Below are 21,154 nucleotides of genomic sequence, written 5' to 3' on the forward strand. Positions count from 1 at the left end.
CAGGTGCTGGGGAAAACAAGGGAGTGGCACGTTGGGGGGGGGCAGCCTTCCAGGAACAGAACCAAGTGCCCCCCTCCTGGCAGAGCTTCCCTGCTGACAGGGCCCAGTTTCAGGCCAGCAGTGTTCTGTTGGTACAAAAACAACATTGTACAGGTTCCCTGGTTAAAGTCTTCCTAATAGCATTCATATTTGCATTACACATTCCTGTGGCCTGCGGTGGGGAGGGATCCCTTGTTTTAATTTGGCAGAAACTAATAAGTCTGAGTGGAGAGACATCACACATCAGGCTGAACATGGCATTGTCACCCCGTCTAATTTGTTAGACAATACAGCCCTGCTGCAGCTTCCAGTGTGGATGACGAAAAATAAACACATGTATATTAATGACTTTAAAAGATTTCCGTTTATCCAAGCGTGTCTTTTTCTTTTTATTCAGAATATCATCAGATCAATAATTAGTCCCCATACATTTTAATAACTGGAATTTTCACTTATGATTGTTTTTCATAATTTTGCATTTATGTTTGACAAGTTCAGGAACTTGTTTAGTTTGAAAAGGGAGAGAAAAAGTCAGGGTTGGTTTCTTCTTGTGTTGTGATGTCCAAAATCTTAAAAAGCAGTGGAGGTATGAGCTGAGAGGGGCTTGCTGAAATCCAGTAAGTCGCTTGGCCTGACTATGTTCTGGATGGTTGTAACCTTAGGGATGTGTGTGTTGGAGTGGGGGCAGGGATTGGATTCTTCATTATTCAGTGTTTTATGTTTTATTTTTTTAAGTTTATTTATTTTGAGAGAGAGAGAGAGAGAGGTGGCAGGGGAGGGGCAGAGAGAGAAAGGGAGAGAGAGAGAGAAAGAGAGAGAGAGAGAGAGAGAGAGAGAGAGAAAGAGAGAGAGAGAGAGAGAGAGAGAGAGAGAGAGAGAGAAAGAATCCAAGCAGGCTCGACACTGTCAGCACAGAGCCTAATGCAGGGCTCGAACTCACAAACCATGAGATCATGACCTGAGCCAAAGTCAAGAGTCAGATGCTTAACTGACTGAGCCACTCAGGCACCCCAGCCCAGGGTCTTATGTTTTATAATTAACAATAAGTCCTCCTCAGAAGGGAGACCCACTGGGGAATGTGGGGAAGCATTCCACATGCAGAAGCCAGCAAAGTGTCTTTAAGAGGTATCTTGGCCCCACACACTTCCAACTTTAATCTCCTTTCTCCTTCAGGAAAAGCCATTGTCACAGTAATGGTGGAAGGGACCTGATATCCACTGACACGTAATTCATGCCAAATCCTTTCTGTATCGCCATCAAACCCATGACAACCTTGCTCAGCAAATATTATTACTCCTCTTACAGAAGAGGAAACTGAGTTTCATACAGGAAGCACGAGCTATCCTGGGCCACACAGCTGAGAGGGCTCTCAACTGCAGTTGGCCTGACTCCTTTGTTGTGTCTTCCCATCCTTCCCTTGCATGTCATACTTTCCACTTTGCCATTATGACTAGCACAGAACAGTATTCTTCCAGGGAGCATCCACTGTGGTCTCTACACCAGTGTGTTTCCCTTCATCATGGCACTGTTCTCTGCTCTGCGGATGTGTTGATGCCCCATATATGCACCTGTTTACATGATGTTTCCCACCTTAGAATCTGGACTTCTTAGGGTAAGGGCTATACCTATTTATATTCATTTCCAGGGTTGGAAAATAAATCTTTAAGGGAAAAAAAGGAAGGGAGGGAAGGAAGGAGAAAGGTAGGGAGAAAAGGAATGAATTATACTAAAATAAATTATGCAGATTCTAAAGTTGCAGCCTGTCTCAATGCCCCATATTCATGCCGAGTGGAGAAGCCTCATTTCTATTTTCCCATCTTCTTCTTTTTATTTTTTATGAATGTGAAGGTTTATTTATTATTAAAAGCATATTATTATTTTTAAATGAACTAGGTGCTCTGAGTAAGGCAAAGAAAGCTATGACATGATCTTTACTATCCCAGACCTTATAATGGAGCTTGAGAGACACACATACAGGATCTGTTAAATAACTAAATAAGGGAGCTTATGATTCAGAAGGGGGAAGAGAGCAGGGATGCACATAAGCATCTGCAATGGGCCAGGAGCTGGGCTAGGTACTTTACACACATTATTTCACTCAATCCTCACACTTGTTCAGTGGGCATGACAGCCCCCCTCCCTTTTATAAACCAGGAGATCATGGGTTGGGTGGAGGGGCTAAGTGACTAACAGAACTACCTGGTAAAGAATGGGGACCCAGGTTTGTCAAATTTCCAAAGTTTATTCTCAGTCAGGCTCCCAAATGAAGAGAACAGACAACACAAAGTAGATAGGTTACTAGGGGTAGTGGAAGCAGGCAGAAGATATCCTGTTACCCTTGCATCTCCTGGCCTGTTCACCTGCCAGCCCCAAGGTTCTCTTGCATTACCCAAGTCCTGAGCAATCTTGATGTTGGTGGGATGGCTTTGGGGCTCAACCTCAAGAGTGGGTGGATTCTGGAATTAGGCCCAAAGCCCAAGCCTGGTATGTTGGATACCAGCTGGCAGCACTCTCCCACATCTTCCTTTGTTGGTGTTGGCCCAGTGGATGCTTGCCTCAGTTTCCCTGATAGACCTCCACTATCCAACAGAGTCCTCAGCCTTGCCCTCAGTCTGTTTGGCAGACACACTGATCCTATAACTGGCTATTCCCTTTAATTGAAGGAGTAGAAAGCAATACTGTGTCAGCCAGTGTCTGGTTGAGAAGTAAACCCCTCTAGGTATTTCAAGCAAAGAGACTTTGTTATAAAGCTATTGGAGGGGTTGGAAAACAAAAGAGGAAATAAAGGGGGCGCTTCCCAGAAATCAGTACCGAAAGGAAGCCATCACTGCTCTTGGTCTAGAAAAGGAAAAGGGGGAGGAGTGGAGGCTTCACCCCCATGACATTCCTGGAACTGGTATCGGCACAGCTCCTACAACCCAAGAGTTCACACTCTTGTGGATTAACAGAAGCCGAAAATGACATCAATTTCTTCTGGCCTTCTTATCACACACGTGTGCTTTCCAGTTGTAGAATCAGACTGGATCCCAGTGGGCACAGGAATCTTAGAAGTGTAGTTATAGGTTTTCCGCTCTACAGGTGCCCAGAAGAGTTTAGAACAGCAGGTATAGAGCTGAAGACCAATGACAATATCCAGGACAGGATGGAAAGAGCAAGGGTTTGGGAATCAGACGGTTTTGGGTTCATATCCTGGCTCTGTGTTAATGGGTTCTTGGGCAATTTACCTAACTTCCCCTGACTTAGTTTCCTCATATGTAAAGTGGGAATAATAGTAATTATACCTTCCTCATAGGGTTATTGTGAGGCTTAAATAAGATTTACACATATACAGCACTTAATACAGTCTCTGTCCATACTAAGTACTCTCTATAAATGTTAGTTGTTGTTGGCAGTAGGGTATTTCAGTTTACTTCTCTTTCATATACACACAATCCTGTGTTTCTTGAACTCCTTATCTCTACTTCCTTACCATTACAAATCAGTATCCGCGTTCACCATCCATGAGTGCTTTTAAAAATGAGCCAGATCCTTGGAAGATATTGTACATTTGCAGAGAACCTTCCTGTCTATGCTGTACAAAAGTGGTACCCTACCCAAAACTGTGCTTTTCCTCACTCTCTTCACCCCAATTTCCCTGGTAATGTCAAGAAACTTAACAGGAATCAAGCAGGAGTAGAAAGTCTCACTATATGCCTGCATCTTTGATCTCCTTGATTCCCATGACAACCATTAAGATAGGGATTTTTGACTCTATTTCACAGAGGGGAAGACTGAGGCCCAGAGATATTATAGATTTAGGTACTGCACCTCCTGCTTCCCACCTACTCCTCTCTCCGAGGCCCCACGTAGGAATTGCAGGGCTGGACTGCTTGGTGATGCTCAGCTCCTTTGAGCAAGTGTTTCCTGGGCGCCCACGAGTGGTGGGCACACAGCCAGGCAGCCACTGCCAAGCCCATCCCATCTGGAGTCAACTCACGAGACTCACGCGGCTAGGAGGGGGTTGGCAGCAGGAAGAGGACGGTGTGAGAAAAGAACATCTCATGCTCCCTTTGCCCACGCATGAGCCTCTCCTAGAGAAGTTGGATCCAGCCACTTTATTCTGCTTTCTGGCACTTAAAATGCAATATTGGGCTGGTTCCAATTCAATCCCATCTCATATGGGTTTATTGAGCATCTACACAGATGGGTCACGCCCAGGGTCTGACCTAGGGAAGCTTATGGTTGGGGGAGGTAGATATGTAACAGTAAAGGCAACACTGTGTGGTTAGTGCTATGTCAACGAAGCACAGGGCTTATGGGAACAGAGAACATGGGTTCCTAGTTCTGCCTGGGGAATAAGGGATGGCATCTCAGAAAGAGTGGCTATTGAGCTGAGCCTTGAAGGAGGCAGAGGAGCTGGTTTGATGAAGGAGTTGGGGGTGCTGGCCCAGGCAGTGGGAGCAGAAAATGCAAAGGCCATCTGGGGAGCTGAGAGAGGCTCATGTGGCTGACCCATGGAGGGCGAAGGCCCTGGTGGCAAAGGCTGAGTCTATGAGAGGCCAGAAAGAGTTGAATCACAGAGGGCCTTGTGAATTATGTCTGTGAGCATGAACCTCATCCTGGGGACAATGGACAGCCACTGCTGGGTTTTAAGCAGGAAGTGACATGGCCAGATTCATGGTTCAGAAATAGCATTCTGTGGCCAGAGTGCAGTGAGGAATGACCCAAAGCAAGACAGGCCACTGAGGAGGAGGTTGTTGCTGTGTTTGTGGCCTAGACTGGGCAGTGGTACAAGGAATGGAGAGAGGGGCAGATTTGTTCAGGAGATACTTAGGAAACAGAAACAACCAACATAATAACAGTAACCATAGTAAGCAAACACATAGAACTGTCGCCATGTGCCAAGCACCAGTCTAAATGCTTGACATGTAACTGATTTAGTTTTCACAATAACCCAAAGAAACATAACTGAAAGGGTATGTATCATATTCAAGGATTAGAGATTATATACCTAGTAAGTAGTGGAGTCAGGATTCAGTCTTGGGCAGTCTGGCTCCAGAGTTCAAGCTCTCAATCCCACATTATACTGCTCTTGAGGTTCCTGTGCTCAGTGGCTGATTAAGCATAGGGTGTGAAGGGCAGGAAGACTCAGTTTTCACAGAAGCTCACACTCAGCAGAGCAGGGCAGAGCTGGAGGAAAGCACAGAAAGCATAGCCTGAATCCTCTGTGGCTCGTGACCAGATCCCTTCTTTTTGGACCCAGCTTTTTGTCCTCACTTTTTACTATAGATTGAATGTTTATATCCTCATATGTTAAAAACTAACGACAGTGTGATGATATTTGGTGGTGGGGCCTTTGGGAGGGTTCTGCCCTCATGATGGGGATTAGTGCCCTTTTTTTTTTTTCAACGTTTATTTATTTTTGGGACAGAGAGAGACAGAGCATGAACGGGGGAGGGGCAGAGAGAGAGGGAGACACAGAATCGGAAACAGGCTCCAGGCTCTGAGCCATCAGCCCAGAGCCTGACGCGGGGCTCGAACTCACAGACCGCGAGATCGTGACCTGGCTGAAGTCGGACGCTTAACCGACTGCGCCACCCAGGCGCCCCTAGTGCCCTTTTTAAAGAGAGCACAGAGATGTCTCCATCCCTTTCCTCCATGCGAGGACACAGCAAAGAGACGGCTGTCTATGCACCAGGAAGCAGGTCTTTGCCAGACACCAAATCTGCTGGTGCCTGGATCTTGGGCTTACAGCCTCCAGAACTATGAGAAATAACTTTTGTTCAATTGTTTAAGCCATGCAGTGGATGGTATTTTGTTATAGCAGCCTGAGTGGACTAAGATACCCTTCCTGGAATCCTGTGGGAGTCTTGGCATTGTTCAGGACCCTCAGCTCCTGATGAACCCTGGGATTTCTAAGCCTTTCCTCCTAAAGGGGTCCTGAGGACACAGGGATACTTCAGACATGGTCCCTGTCATTGACAGTCTTGCCGGGAGCACTCCTGCTTCCAATCTCTCCCTGTCCCCAGCATACCCCATTCATTAGTATGTCCTCTAAACTACCTTGTGAAGGACCTTTTATTTTTCCATTTCCAATATGTTCTGGACCAATACTTTTGTAAAATACAATAAAAATGTCTCAGCAATGTCAAATTGCTCTAAACGTTTCTAAGTCCTTGCTCTCACCTTTTCTTGATGTACTTCTCTCATTGTGGACTGGTAATAGTTCATGGATTAGCCCCAGTTCACAACCCATGCTTTGTTGAGCACTGCTCAAGTCTCTGACTCCAATTCCACTGCCACCACTCTAGACTAAGCCGCTTACCACTTGCCTAGACTTCTGCAGTAGTCTTCTAGATGGTTCACCCTTATCACATCCTGGTTGTCTCCAATCATTCTGCACCAAGTAGCTAGAGGAAGCATTGCAGCCCATAAGTTGGGCCATGACACACCCTTGTAAACCCTGCTGGGGCTTCCCATTTTCTTTGGGGTGGTTTGTGATGGGCCCATTTCTACTTCTTGCTTCCTATTTAAACTCTCACTTTCCTACTAATTCACACACATTAGGCTCCACTTCATACCAAATTGGTATAGTTTTTAAAAATGAATGTACTCTTTCATGCCTCAGGGCTTTTGCACACTTTGTTCTCTCTACATGGAATGTCTTTTATTAGAAATTCATTCATTCTTTGAAGCAATACTTCTGGGACACTCACTATAAGCTAAATATCATGCTAAGCATTGGCACTGCAAAGGTGAAGACAATACAGCCCCTGCCCTTAGGAGCCCATGATCATAGGGAGAGAGATATGTTGACAAACACTGACCACATAGTGGAGCAAGGCAGTTACAAAAGAAAGCACAGGGCAGTGGGAGCTCAGAGAAGGGTTTCATAACTCAGACTGGGGTAGGCAAAGGCTGGAATAGGTAGCCCTTGGAAAAATCACCAACAAATCATTCAGAGCTCTTCCAGCAAGGGCAAAGGTCAGGATGAGGAAAGGTGATCTGGGCTGAGGAACAGCCTACTCAGAGGCTCAGAGGTGGCAGGCAGGGAAGGGGGGTGGAAGCACAGCAAAAGAAGTTTTCCTCATTGCTCAGCTGTCAGGCCTTTTCCCATGTCCTAAGGACACAGCACTGGTGCCAACTACCCCACACATAAATACACACCTATAGACTTAAATACACACAAATGTCAAAACATATATTGAAAGCCTTAAAAATATTATCCTAAGTGAAAGGAGCAAGACACACAAGGTCACACATTGTATGATTCCCATTTACATGAAATATCCAAAAGAAGTAAATCCATAGAAACAGAAAGTAGATTAGCGGTTGCCAGCGACTGGAGGGAGAGGGAGTGTGGAGTGACTGCTTAATGGGTACAAGGTTTCCCTTTGGGGTGAAGATGTTTTGGAACTAGATGGAGTGATAGTTGCACAACACTGTGAATATACTAAGTGCCACTGAACTGTACAGTTAAAATGGTTAATTTTATGTTATGTCAATTTTACCTCAATTTTTTAAAAATGTATGGAAACCCATAGACATATTCATTCCACAAACATTTACTGAATGCCTCCCATGTGCCAGGCACTGTACAAAGCACTAGAGATTCAGGGAGAATTCCTGCCCTGAAGGACCCATACATGTAAATAGAAACACAGATATGAACCCATGCAGACAAAAATACATGCCTCATGAAGACATACAGACATATTCACTTAACATTCACTTAGCAAATATTTATTGAGTGCTTACCACGTGTCAGGCAATAGGCCAGATGCTGGGCCTACAGTGGGGAACAAATAGACATAATTACTGTCCCCATGGCTTAAGGACACGAACACATAATCATCTACAGAGGCACACCCAAACTGAAGTACAAAAACACACACACATACCTAAACAAGGACACATTGCAGCCACATATGTTTTGGGTGAAAGAAATGAGCAGTAACACGCAGGCAGGCAAGCATAGCCCCCCATGCTCCCTGACGTGCACACACATCCCTCATGCAATCAACGGGAATTCCATTAAAAGGCAGATTAAAACTGGCTTGAGATTTCAGAGCCTTCTCAGGAGAGGGGAATAAACAGACCTCAGTAGAAGGGCCTGGAGCATTGAGGGGAAAAAAAACCCAAGTCTCACTTAAGTGATTTTTGGCAGAAATCAAATTAACGGCGAGACTATGGACCGCTGACAAGGTGCTCCATCATGCTCTGCTGTGTGAATGTGTTTCTTAGACATGTTGTTTTCATTAGCACTTCATTTGATAATGATAAATGGCATTTTCATTTGAAAGGAAAATATTAAAAAGTTCTGATTTGCAAGAGCAAGTTAGAATAAATGATATTATTATGTTCTGTCACTTGTTTGGCTCAGAGAAAAATAATAATAATGATAACAAAAAACCCCAACAGCTTTCCCTGCTGAAGAAACACAAGCATTTTATTTCTCCAGTGAGCCATTTGCTCACCATCAAATCTGTCCTTGGTGCAGAACCTGCCGGAAGGAGATGGTTTAGGATGGTGGTAGAGAAATGCTAGACATCAAAGGCCATTAGGGTGACCTTGGGAAGTCCTTGGGTCCTTGTGCGCTAGGAGGGGGAGGGATTGCTCACTGGCTGAGGCTCTGTTGGGACCTGGGATGCACTGTCTTGCTTTTGGGTTAGATTTCAGCTTTCTTTCCACCAATTTATAGAAGCCCAGCCTCCTCTGAACTTACTTCAAGCACCCCAGAGTCATGGTGGTTGACCAAGTCACTGCCCTGCTTACAACCCGTGAAGGGCTCCCCATCAACCTATAGGATAAAGTCCTAACTCCTTAGACTGGCATCCTAGGCCCTTGGCTACTTGCCCCTGCCCCCAGCATCAACTCACAAATTCCCCCACACTCACTTTATGCTATAGTAACTCCATACCATCCCTTGCATATGCTTTCCTTTCTACCCACATGGCACACAGAGTCCCTGGACATCTCGAGTGAATTCCTACTCATTCTAGCATCTCCCTGTGAGATCTTGTCTGAACTGTCTTCCATGAAGGGGCCTCGTTATTGCTTCCCAAGTCTTATTTTTATGTACCTTATCGCTGGTGTGAATGCATGAAATGGTCTGGTACAGATGAAAAGCTGCGAGTTATTGGCATGGTGGTGCAGTTGGTGCGAGCAGGTGTGGTGAAAGGGAGTGCTGGGGTTGCAGCTGGCCTTAGCCTGTATAGGGCTGGGTGTCTTCAAAATCTCTATGGCCTTGCCTATCCCAAGCTAGTGAGTGCTCCCTACTCTGGCTCCCACAGAACTCTGGACTATCCTGCCCTGTGATCAATCACATCTTAATGTTTGCAGCTTTCTGGGTCCATAGTTTTGCTCCTTTCTTGCCCCTGGATCGAGAGCTTCTTTAACACAGGGTCTGCTTTGTGTTCTCTTGGTGCTCCCAGGGTCTGGCTCAAGTTCTGCTCAAAGTGAGTATCTGTTAGGTAATCAAGTGAGGAGATGATGGCATGATGGCTTCTCTAAGAAGGGCCTGTCACCTAAACTTAAGTAGAAGTTGTGAAAGTTGAAGGCTGGGGAGAATTGTTGTTGTTTGGATGACTTTGTTCCTGGTATTTTTTCATATCAATAATGTAACCTTTCTTTTCTCCAGAGGTGAATCAGAGTCAAATAAGCTTGTTTGAAAACCTAGCACAGCTCGGTGAGGGTCGATGGCATTAGCATGCATTGGGAGATTTCCAACGTCTGGGTCAGCCTAGGCAACGGATGACTTTCCCTCCTGTCTCCTTTGTTGTAGACGGAGCTTGGCGTGAGGGGAGAGGGCTGAGTCTGCTGCCTCTGGATGGAGTGAGAGCTTCTCAAGGTCAGTGACCACAATAACACAGGACTTTAAGGCTGTCTTTGGTCTTTCTTCCTAATCACTTGACTATTCACTGTCTCATTAGATGGCCTCCAAGAGCCCAGTTCAACTAACATGAGGTGAGCTCCCACAAAGTGCCAAATACCCTACTGGGTACTATTGGCAGGAGAGATAGTATACATCCTATTTTATAGATGAAGAGGCTGAGGTTCAAAGAAGGGAAGAATCTTGTCTAAGGTCACACAACTGGATGGTGGATGAATCAGGACTAGACTCCAGGTCTGTCTTGCTCTTACCTAGGTTAAGGGTCTCCTTCTCCCATAGCATCCATAGGTATTGAGCCCTGGAATGGGTGCTGGGGGAGTTAAAGGGCTGAGTTAGTTGTGGATATTGGGACAGATAAGAGAATTTGTAGCCTGGCTGACACTGAAGGTCTCCATAGCCAAGCCCTACTTCTGTCTCCAAAAGTACTTCTGCCTCCTCCCTGCACATCCCACATCTTGACCTGTACTCCAGTCACAACTAGGAGTTCTCTAAGCTGACCCTGCCACCTTCTCCACCCCATGTCTTTGCTCAAGACGTCCTTCCCACTTGGCAAGCTCTTCTATCATCTTCACCTGTTAAGGTTCCTAGCATCCTTTAGGATCCAGCTCATATCTCATCTCCTCCAAGAAGCCTGCCAGCTGCATATGGTTTGGTATCCCCATAGCACTATAAGCCTTGTGGACGTGGATTTCTTGAACTATATCTGACACATAATAAGTGCTCAATAAATGTATATGTAATGACAATAACCGTAGTATGTTCACTATTAACATGGTAACACTTGGGCTCCTGGGTGGCTCAGTCAGTTGAGCGACCGACTTCGGCTCAGGTCATGATCTCATGGTTTGTGAGTTCAAGCCCCGCATTGGGCTCTGTGCTGACAGCTCAGAGCCTAGAATCTGCTTCAGATGCTGTGTCTCCCTCTCTCTGACCCTCCTCCATTCATGCTCTGTCTCTCTCTGTCTCAGAAGTAAATAAACATTTAAAAAAATTTTTAAAAAACATGGTAACACTTGCAAAATTTGTCTAGAATGGTGCTTCCAACCAACTTTGGGTCACCTCCTTTGAGAATCTGTTGCTGGGAATCACAGACCCTCCTGCCACAAAAGCACAGAGGAGTCACATCTTATGCAGAGGTTAAATTCTAAAGATGGTCTGTGAGGCAAAAATCACATGTAATGGAAATTATTCTTGAAAATCCTTTGAATTTCCCCTAAAGTCCGGAGCACATAGTCTACACAGCAGTTAGTTGGTTTACATTTGGAAGCCATGTAGTATAGAAAAGCTTTTCTTTATAAAACGGAATCACCATCCACACAGCAAGATGCTTACCTATAAAAGAGGCATGAAGAAAGTCACATTTTTTGCAGGACCAGCATATTTGTGCCTTTACATACAAATTTTAGCATCATCTTTAAGGGGTTCATGGACCTCAAAGCTCAGGCATGAACCTCAAGTTAAGAACTTTTTATATAGAGCTTTAAAATGTGCAAGGCTCTTATCATGCAATAGCTTCTTTTAACCCTCAAAGCCATCCTTTGAAATGGATTTCATTGATACTATTGCTACTTTATAGATGAGGAAATTGAGATTCAGAGAGGGAAAATGAATTTTAGTTCGAAGACCTGGTCTCTTGTCCAATGACTTTGCCCAAAGACTCCTCATTCAACTGCTTTGATGGCCACCTTGGAGGGTTGTACTGATCCTTCGTCCACTTGTCAATGGAAAAGGAGGATGTGTGACCTTAGACTAGTTACCTAACCACTCTAAAACTCAGAAGCTCTGTTTGCAAAATAAAGATAATAATATCCACTGAGTAGTGTCCTTGTAGGATTAAATGAGCCATTAGATATGAAATTGCCTGGCAGGGTGCCTAGGATGTTACAAGGGCTTCCTAAGGGTTAGCCTTTCTTCTCCATCTCTGCTGGCACTCCTGGGAAATCAAACAGATAAAAGTCTTCCTCTGCACAGTGTCATCTCCCCTCCTGACCCGCAAAGGTCTTCAAAGAGTTAGAGTCCTGAGCAAAACTGCTTAAGAATATGCAAATTATTTTTCTTGTCTTTGAAATTTCTGGATTCTCAATGCCATTTATTGAGCACTGAGTGGAGAGCAGAAGAGCAGGCACCAGAGGTCTGTTCATCACATATTTTGTGTGACTTTGGTTAAGTGTTTTCAATTCAAGAAGTGCTTATGGAAAAACAAATGCCTCATTCAGGCTTTCAAGGTCCTTCATCCACCTCTGCTTGAACCCTCCAATGGCTTCCCATTTCACTTAGAGTAAAAACTCAAGTCTTAACAAGGGCCTATGGAGCCTGGATTAGTCAGGGTCCAGCTGGCAAGACACAACTCACACCAGGTAATCTAGTAGAGATCATTTAATGCAGGGAGTTAGTTACAGAGGTATTAGAAGAGCTAAAAGAGCAACCAAGGAGGTGAGGCAACTGTGAGATTAGCAAATGAAGGGGCTGCTACTTTCCCTAGGGATGCAGGAATAAAGGGAGGGGCCCAAGGACTGGAGCTGTTCCACCAGAGCCTGAACCTTGGTAGGCTTGTCTGGTGGGAGCTGGAGCCATGGGGGGCAGTAGCCCCTGCTTACCACTTGAAATATACCACTTGAAATAGAAATACCACTTGAAATAGAGAGAGTGAGAGATATACTTAGCTTTTATTCCCTCCCTCTCTAATCTGCTAGTGCCTCCCATTGGCCAAATGTAACCAGAAGCCAGAGGGCAAGGGAAAAGTACAGAGAAGAATGATATGAGAGGAAACCAGCCATTGATGGCACAGGACCTTTACAATATGGTGCACCCCTCCTCAGTCTCCTATCATGTCTCTGGTCTCTGGAATCATGTTGGAAATTTCACACTTTGCTCACTCTACTCCAGCCACATTGGCCTTCTCAGGATTCTTTGGATACTCCAGCCCTCTACATTTGCTATTCCTTCCATCTGGATTTTAACCACTAGATATCCACATGGCTCCCTTCCTTGCTTCTATTTCTTTCTAAGAGGGGCCTTCTCTGACCATCCTAATTAAGTTTCCACTCTCCTCCCCCACTCCTTATCCCTTTGTTGCTGTATTCTTCTCTCTAGCTTTTATGACCATTTAACATGTATGTATGCATATAGTTTTAGTGTTCACCTCCTTTCTCTAGAATGTAAACTCCATGAGGCAGAGATTTTTTTTCTGCTTTGTCTACTGCTGTATCCCCAGTCCCTAGAACAGTGTCTGGAAAACGGTAAATACTCAGTATTTGTTGAGTAAATGAATGGATGAAACAAGATCCAAATACTCCCTCATTTGTATTCATTTGTTCATTCAATAAATTCTCATGCAGTGGAGGGATTGAAGCAGGAAATGTAAGGAAACAGTCTGAACAATTAGGATGCACTTCTGTTTCCCCATTCATAAGACACTGGGTTAGAGCAGGAAACCTCAAAGGACCCTTCCAGCCTCACCATTCTACAAATTTAAGAGTATTTCCCTGGCAGAAATACTTGGAAGATAAAATTAATCCTCTCCTTAATCAGCGGTTCCCACCTCTGCACGTGACTTGTCAGGGGAACTTTTCTCTGATGCTCACATGATGTGGGAACTTGTCACATCTTCCATCTCTGGGAACATCCTCACCTGAAATTGAAAGGTAAATATTTCAGTTGTGAGTCTCTCTGTCATGACTCAAATAATTTTAAAATTGCTTAGATGTCTTTGCTTAACAATGTTCAGATTGTTCTAATGCAGGGGAAAACGGTAGTTTTAGACACAGTAATATTGATAGCAGCTAGTAATTTCCATGTATTTCTCACAGTTATTGGCACTGGGAGGATTATCAAGGAGAACTTTTTAGTTATTAAAAAGATGTTCTATGTCAAGGAACTAGCATGGCACCTGGCAATAGAAGGTGCTCACTAGATAAGGATGTTTTCAATCATTATTTTCATGGAGTTGGGCTGGAAAATGCTTATTTCCTGGATGCTATAATGTCATCAGGGATCCCAGCTCAAAGGTCCTCAGTAGACCACTTTAGAGCTTAGGGCAATTCACTGCAAGAGTGGCAGAATGTTTGTATAAATGAATTGAAGGTTTATGACTAGGGGTCAGAGGACAGACAGTTCAGTGTTGGCACAATCTTCCTCTCATTCATTCAGCAGATAGTCTCTAGTGCCTTTGTGAGAACAGAACTCCATCCCTGCCCTCAAGCAGCTCCTCATCTAGTCCAAAGGACAATATAATGCACTGTTAACATCAGTTAATGGGTCTCAGTGCAATGGTAGGGGAAGGTACAGGGTATTTCCATGAGTATTTAGAACATCAAAGGTGTTGGGGTACCTGGGTGGCTCAGTCGGTTAAGCGTCCTTCAGCTCAGGTCATGATCTCATAGCTCGTGGGTTCAAGCCCCGCATCGGGCTCTGTGCTGACAGCTCAGAGCCTGGAGCCTGCTTGGGATTCTGTGTCTCCCTCTCTCTCTGCCCCTCCCCTCTGCCCACCGTGATCTGTTTCTCTCTCGGTGTCTCAAAACTAAAATAACTTTTTAAAAAATTAAAAAAAAAAACAACATCAAAGGTGTTTCCAAAACTACATTTTTATTTTTTTGAGAGAGAGAGAGAGAGATGAGGGGCAGAGAGAGGGGGAGAGAGAGAATCTTAAGCAGGCTCTGTGGAGCCTGACACAGGTCTTGGTACCATGACCCTAGAGATCATGACCTGAGTCAAAACCCAGTCGGACACTTAACTGACTGAGCTACCCAGGCACCCCCCAAAACTACACCTTGAATCAAGCACAGATTTTGTTTTGTCCCTTCCCTTACCAGTTCTAGCAAAAAGAGAAAAGGAACTAATATGGTAAGCAATTATCATAGCATTTAAAAGACTATATTGTTTATTTATGCGGTAATTTATTGTCTGTTCCATCCTTGAAGGCAGGGAATTTTACTTGTTCTGTTAACTGCTTTCTCCCCAGCTTCTAGAGCCAATTTAGGTGCATAATAAGACCCTGATGTGTATTTATTGGTTGATAAACTAGACCAGTCAAGTTTAGGTCGCTGTATAGGAAAAAGATATAAAACTGGGCCTTGGTCAAGGAAAAGAAGTTGAAAGAGCCCTGAGGTCCTTAAAGTCAATGGGGTCCATGGTCATTGAGAGCTGTGCATATGGGACAAGGTTGCAGAGATCAGAGGTGTGGCCAGATCATAGAAGTCTTGAATGCTAGTCAGGCCAAGCATCTTGACCTGTGTTCTAAGGCCCTAGAGAGACACAGAAATATTTTTAACTGGATTGAGGCCTTCTCAGTCTCCTGCTCCATGACCTTCTCTTTCTTTCCAAAGAGTTTTCCAAGTTTCTTTGGTGTCACTTGCTTTATTTGGACTGGCCCAGAGTTATTTGGGAGTTCTGTAACCAGCAGAAGTCCTTCAGCACGTGAAAGAAATCCAGTTATCTGCTCCCCCTTCCCTAAATTCAACTGAACCTAACCCAAGCCCACATTCTTCCTGTAATTAAACCCAAACTCCAGCTAAATTAGGCAAATATTTTATTTTATTTTTATTTATTTATTAAAAAAATTTTTTTAATGTTTATTTGTTATTGAGAGACAGAGAGTGATAGAGCATGAGCATGGGAGGGGCAGAGAGACAGGGAGACACAGAATCCAAAGCAGGCTCCAGGCTCCAAGCTGTCAGCACAGAGCCCGACGGGGACTCAAACTCACAAACTGCGAGATCATGACCCGAGCTGAAGTCGGATGCCTAACCGACTGAGCCACCCAGGCGTCCCTAGGCAAATATTTTAAAATGGTAACTCAAAAAAGGGTGTTTTAGTAATTGTGTGATGAAGATGTCAGATCTCTGTCATCTCATTGCAGCCTGAAGGATAGTTGAGAGGGAAGTCACTTTGAGAGATTTTAATAATGTGTCCAATTCTTAATGTGTATGAGGATGATGACAACTGGATGTCAGCTTCAGAGAGGAAGGGTCAAATCTGCTTTGGTATGTCTGTGCTACCTGCCTTGTATCTCAGGGTCTTAAAAAAAATTATTATTGACAAAACTCTATATTCATTGGCAAACATTTCTTAAGCATTTACTAAGTTCCAGACATTGTCCTAGATGCTGGGACCAGGGAATCTGTGTTCATAAGAAGCAAAATCTTTGCCACAAGGACCTTTTCATCTAGTAGGGAAGATTTGACACAGGCCTTACGATCGTCACGAAGAGTTTTCTTTATTTATCAGGTGTGATTTACATATATTTTTTCATTTAGCCCTCACAGAAACCCATTGAATTTGATACTTTTATTTACATTTTATTAGAAAAGGAAACTAACTGTTGTTAGATCAGTAAGTGGTACAGTGGGAATTTGAGCTTTGGTCTGACCCCAAATCCATGCTCTTTCCACAGTGGCTGTGTCTTGCTTTAGAGATCTGGTGTGCGTATAGGGAGTAGAGCAGGAGAAGGGCAGTCACACGGCACATCAGAAATCATTAGGAATGATGAAGGTACAAATGGAAGCTGGCTCAAATTCCATAATCGTGACCAGGACCAACATGTACTAGACACTCACTATGTGCTCCCCCAAGTGCTAAATCATTGACTCCTTTCAACAGTCTGATAAGGTAACTATTCTTAAATTTCTACCTGTAGGGGCAAATGTGCCTTAGAGGTCCCCTCCCTCTGGCTGTGTCAGATGAGGCAAATATCCCTGGAGGAGGTAGTGAGACTTAGCAGAAAGAGTTTATAAGTTTTGGAGTCAGACAGACTGGACTAGAATCCCACCTTCCCTGCGGCCAAGCTGATGATGCTGGAAAATTGCATCTGACAACTCCGCACCTCTGATTTCTTACCTGTAAAATGGGAAAATACTGTGTGCTTCAAAGAGGTGTTAGGAGGATTACAGAGAATGTATTCAAGCCTCTGGCTCCTGGTCTGTACTCACAAAAAAGCAGCCATTTTTATTATCTCTGCTCTGAGCTCCCAGACCCCATCCCTGGGCCAGGCCTGGCCATATTAGCATGTGGAGTCTATTCTTTTCCCTGACCTGCTTCAGCTTCCCTTGAGCAGCCCTAGGCAACTGTCTGAAAGTGGAGGAGGAGGTGCTGCCTGTAGCCACCACCCTGCCCAGCTGGTGATGACCTGGAACGCCAGCCTGGCTCTCTTAAGTCACCAAGGCACATGGGACCGGTCAGCCTGATTCAGATGTCTTACTCCTTTTGTAATTCTTCTCAGGGGTGTCCTGACCTCAAGACAGCAGTGGCTACAGTTGCTTTCATTTTATATTTAGCTCTCCCTGAGCAGAGAGATGGGGTGTGGCAAGCCTGAGCAGAGGGAGAAGGAGGGGGAGAGTTAATGGCCAGGGCAGGAGTGGGGATACGCAAAGTGAGCCCTCACTTGAGGGCCTTGACAGGACAGAATTTCCATCTCCAGGTACTCTTCTGTCAGCAGGTCACTTCTCAACACGTCTTCTCGAATGCCAGGAACTTGGCTGGAATCTTGGCTGGAAAGCCTCAGGCAACGCTAGGAGATACTTTTTAATTTATACCATAGCAAAACAGCCTGTGCTGATTTTTACCATATTTATCCTCTTTAAGTGCAAACCATTCCTAGCTTTCCCTTTTGCTTAGTCCAAGTCTTTAACAATCTGGTTAAAATGCCCCCTAAACTCTGGCAGTGACACCTCTGAAGGTCCCTGGCTAACCTCATGTGAATCTAAAGACAATGGTACAAGGTAAGCAGATCAGAAGTGGTTATCCCTAGATTATAGATGTGGAGTTCAGAGAGGGAGAGATAGTTGCTAGAGGTCACATAGTGTAAACCTAGCAGAACAGGGAGCCAGATCTTCAGGTCTTAACATTACTCCACATTTTTTATTTCGAAAGTTGACAAGACAAATGAACTCAGTGACCTTGGAATAAAATCCACATTCTTTTTTTTTGAGGACTTTATTTATTTAATATGAAATTTATTGTCAAATTGGTTTCCATACAACACTCAGTGCTCATCCCAACAGGTGCCCTCCTCAATGCCCATCACCCACCCTCCCAACCTTCCCACCCCCCATCAACCCTCAGTTTATTCTTAGTTTTTAAGAGTCTCTTATGGTTTGGCTCCCTCCCTCTCTAACTTTTTTTTCCCTTTCCCCTCCCCCATGGTCTTCTGTTAAGTTTCTCAGGATCCACATAAGAGTAAAATCCACATTCCTAACTAAGGTCTGCAAAAGCCTGCATGATCTGGCCCTGCTTAGCAATCCAGAGTCTGCTGGCACCTCTGTTTCTTCCCTCACTGTTCTTCTGCCCCTTTTGTCCATTCGTTTCTTTCCTAGATCCCCTCAAACTCTCCCCACCTCCAGGCCTTTGCACTGATGTTCTTTGCTTGGCTCTTCCACAATGACTCCTTCTCATCCTTCAGGTTCCATTTCAAAGTCGTTTTCTGAGGGAGAAGACCTCTACCCTAAGTAGAACCCCTCTGTTATTTTCTCCCACAGCACCTTCCTTCTCAGCCTTTATCCAATCTGTAATTATTTATTAATGAGCATATGGATGAATAACTTGGTGCCCAAGACATTCATCGCTATTAATTTAATTATTCACTTATTTAGCAAATATTTATTGAGCACCTACTAAGTGCCATTCTTTCAGGAGCTGAGGTCATAGTAGTGAACAAAATAGGTACCAATCTCTACATGAAGGGGAAATTTTCTAAAGGATAGAAGAAAAGCAAATGGAGTTAGTGTCACCCCAAGTGTTTTGGCTTGAGCGAGGTAGGATGGTGCTGCCATTTGCTGAAACGGTGAAGAGAGCAGGTTGGGTGGACAGGAGGGTAAAAAGCTATTCTTTTTTTGTTAAGTATAAGATGTCCTTAAGACAGTCAGGTGGAGGAGATGTCAACTTGGCAATTGTGTATTTGGCTCCAGAGTTCAGGGCAGAGATCTGGGCTGGAAATACACATGAGAATCATCTGAACATTAATTATACTAAAAGCCATGACCCTGGATGAGTGATCCTGGGGAGTGAATGTAGTTAGAGAAAAGGCCCAAGAAACCAGCCTTCAACATTTAGAGGTCAAAGAAATGAAGAAGAAACTGAGAGATGGCCAGAAAAGTAGGATAGGAAGCAGGGTCTTTGCTTGAGAATGAAGATGGGGGAGGGGGTATTAGAAATTTGAAAAGTGAGGAGAAAGCAGGAAAGCACCATCCAAGAGGGAGGGAGAGAAAATGAATTAGAGAAACAGTGCTACTGCAAGTAGTCTCGGGGCCCCTGTGAGGCTAGTGGTCTGTAATTTAAAGGGAGACTGAGGGCATTAGCATGTATTTTCCTCTTGTCATGTGCAGCTGTGAAGGTGCAGGAGAAGAGTAGCTGGAGAGCTAGCAGGTGCAGTGGAATGAGGGCTGGCCAGGACATCATGAATGCATGCAAGGCAGGGTTAGATGTTTGATCTTGGAATTTACACTGGCTAGGAAGGGAATGAGGACAGTGGGGGTGGGGGAGGGGGAAAGGGACAGTACAAGGCAAATTGAAAGTCCCAGTGGGATTGAGTCAGTTTCCCAGAGGAAGTGGGAGAGGACGTAGGCACTGACAGAGACACTTGAAACTAACATTAGGGTGTTCAGATCTGAGGTCTGAGCAGGAAGGGAGTAATGAGGTGGAAGGGGAAGCAAAGGCTGAGGAATTGAGAAGCCAGGATATTGGAGGCATCTTCCATATGCGTATTGAAATCATTAAGGCTTATGATGAACTAGTTTCGGAGTCTTAGTGTGGTTTGGGGGGAGTGTGGGAGATGAGGTATGTGCCCAGCACACAGTGGGTTCTCAATCAATGTCATTTAGTCTTTTATTTGCTTAGTATTTGTTCGGGGCACTGAGGCTTCTCCCTCAGCTGCTTTCAAAGCAGAACTTCATTGAGGGTCGTGGCGTGGCTTGGTGGGTGGGGACGGAGGGTAGGAGACACCCTTGGGGCCCAAGCTGGCTCAAGGGAATGCGCAGGTCCCTGTGCTGAGGCTGCCCCACAGTTTAGGGTCCAGGCCCTCTGCCGGCTGCCGGCTGGACGCCCACCAGAGCTGCACGCCTCCGGCTCCGCGGCAGCAGCAGCAGATGGTGAGAAGTGGGTGGGCTGGGGGTATCTGCAACTGATCCCACAGTTGCTGGATTAATGAGGCCTCGTGCCCGCCTTCTTTTCTGCAGTGTGCCAGCCGACAGTAGCTTCCTTTGCTGGGGTGGGTTTGTTTGTGAGAAATTTTTTGGCAGTGAAAGCTCAGCACCTGATGAAAACTTCCTCTCCCCCTCATTTCTCCCCCTCCCCTTCTTCCTAGACTGGTTCTATGTATTCTTGGGCCTCGAGCCTTCCCCTGGGGTTCCTTCTAGTGTCAGCATGGTGTAGCTGAATTCACATAGACCTGGTTCTGCATTTACAGATAGGGACACTGAGGCGTAGAGAATTTAATCATTTATTCTGTAGCAGGAGGCTCAGGACTCTACATATATTCCATGCCCTTCCGGTGTCTAGCTACATCCCCGGGTTGACATAGACTTCTTGAATGAGAACTTGGATGGTTCGTATTTAAGGCTCAGACATATATAAGCGTAACTGATGGGCACTGAGGTCATGGGGATAGGGGCGTTAGCAGCCAGATTACAATAAGAACAACAGGGTCCCAAGAGAAAACATCACTGTAAGTGAGGAAAGCATCTGGCACAGAGGTCCAGACTAGCAAACAGGCTCGAGGATGAAAGGGACTAGACGAAAGGCACTTCTTAGCCCACTCTGACCTACCTCCACCCCTGCATATCCCAAAAATGATTTTACTAAGTCACCAGGGGTCTAAGCAACTCAATGGTAGGACTGTTCCTTCCCTAGCCAAGTGGGATAAGAGAAAGGGAGGGTGCATCCCTAATGATGAGCAAGAGTGAGAGAATGAGCAAGAGAGAGAAAAATGAGCCCTGTAGATCTGGAGGTAAGCAAAGACACTGAGATCTTCCAGTTAGTGGGATGGCAGGAATTGAATCCCCAAGGAGCATCAGAGGTCAGAAATAGGTCAGTGCTGCTGAATGGGGAGTCCTTAGATGCATGGAAGACTGATGCAGGCAGCAATAAGACAATGGAGATATGGAGGCAGGTGGGGATGGAACTCCTAGAGGTGGGGATAGCAGGCATTTGTAGGGGCATTGGACATCTGGGTGGGTCTGAAGACCAATGTGAGTCTCTTCAATGTGGTCAGACTGGGAGGCATAAGTAATGGCCAAGTGGGACAGGGTAATAATC

The 21,154-nt window shown here is 45.0% G+C and overlaps 1 long non-coding RNA gene across 1 annotated transcript in view; it reads left to right on the top strand.

Moving 5' to 3' along the window:
* The window catches only part of LOC125173989 (uncharacterized), an 86,627-nt gene that overhangs the window by 45,973 nt on the left and 19,500 nt on the right, over positions 1–21,154 (top strand). The window contains exon 3 of the long non-coding RNA XR_007155214.1: positions 9,803–9,868. This is a non-coding gene — a long non-coding RNA (uncharacterized LOC125173989). The remainder of the gene's footprint in view (positions 1–9,802; positions 9,869–21,154) is intronic.

Source organism: Prionailurus viverrinus, chromosome C1, assembly GCF_022837055.1.
Source record: "Prionailurus viverrinus isolate Anna chromosome C1, UM_Priviv_1.0, whole genome shotgun sequence".
NCBI lineage: Eukaryota > Metazoa > Chordata > Mammalia > Carnivora > Felidae > Prionailurus > Prionailurus viverrinus.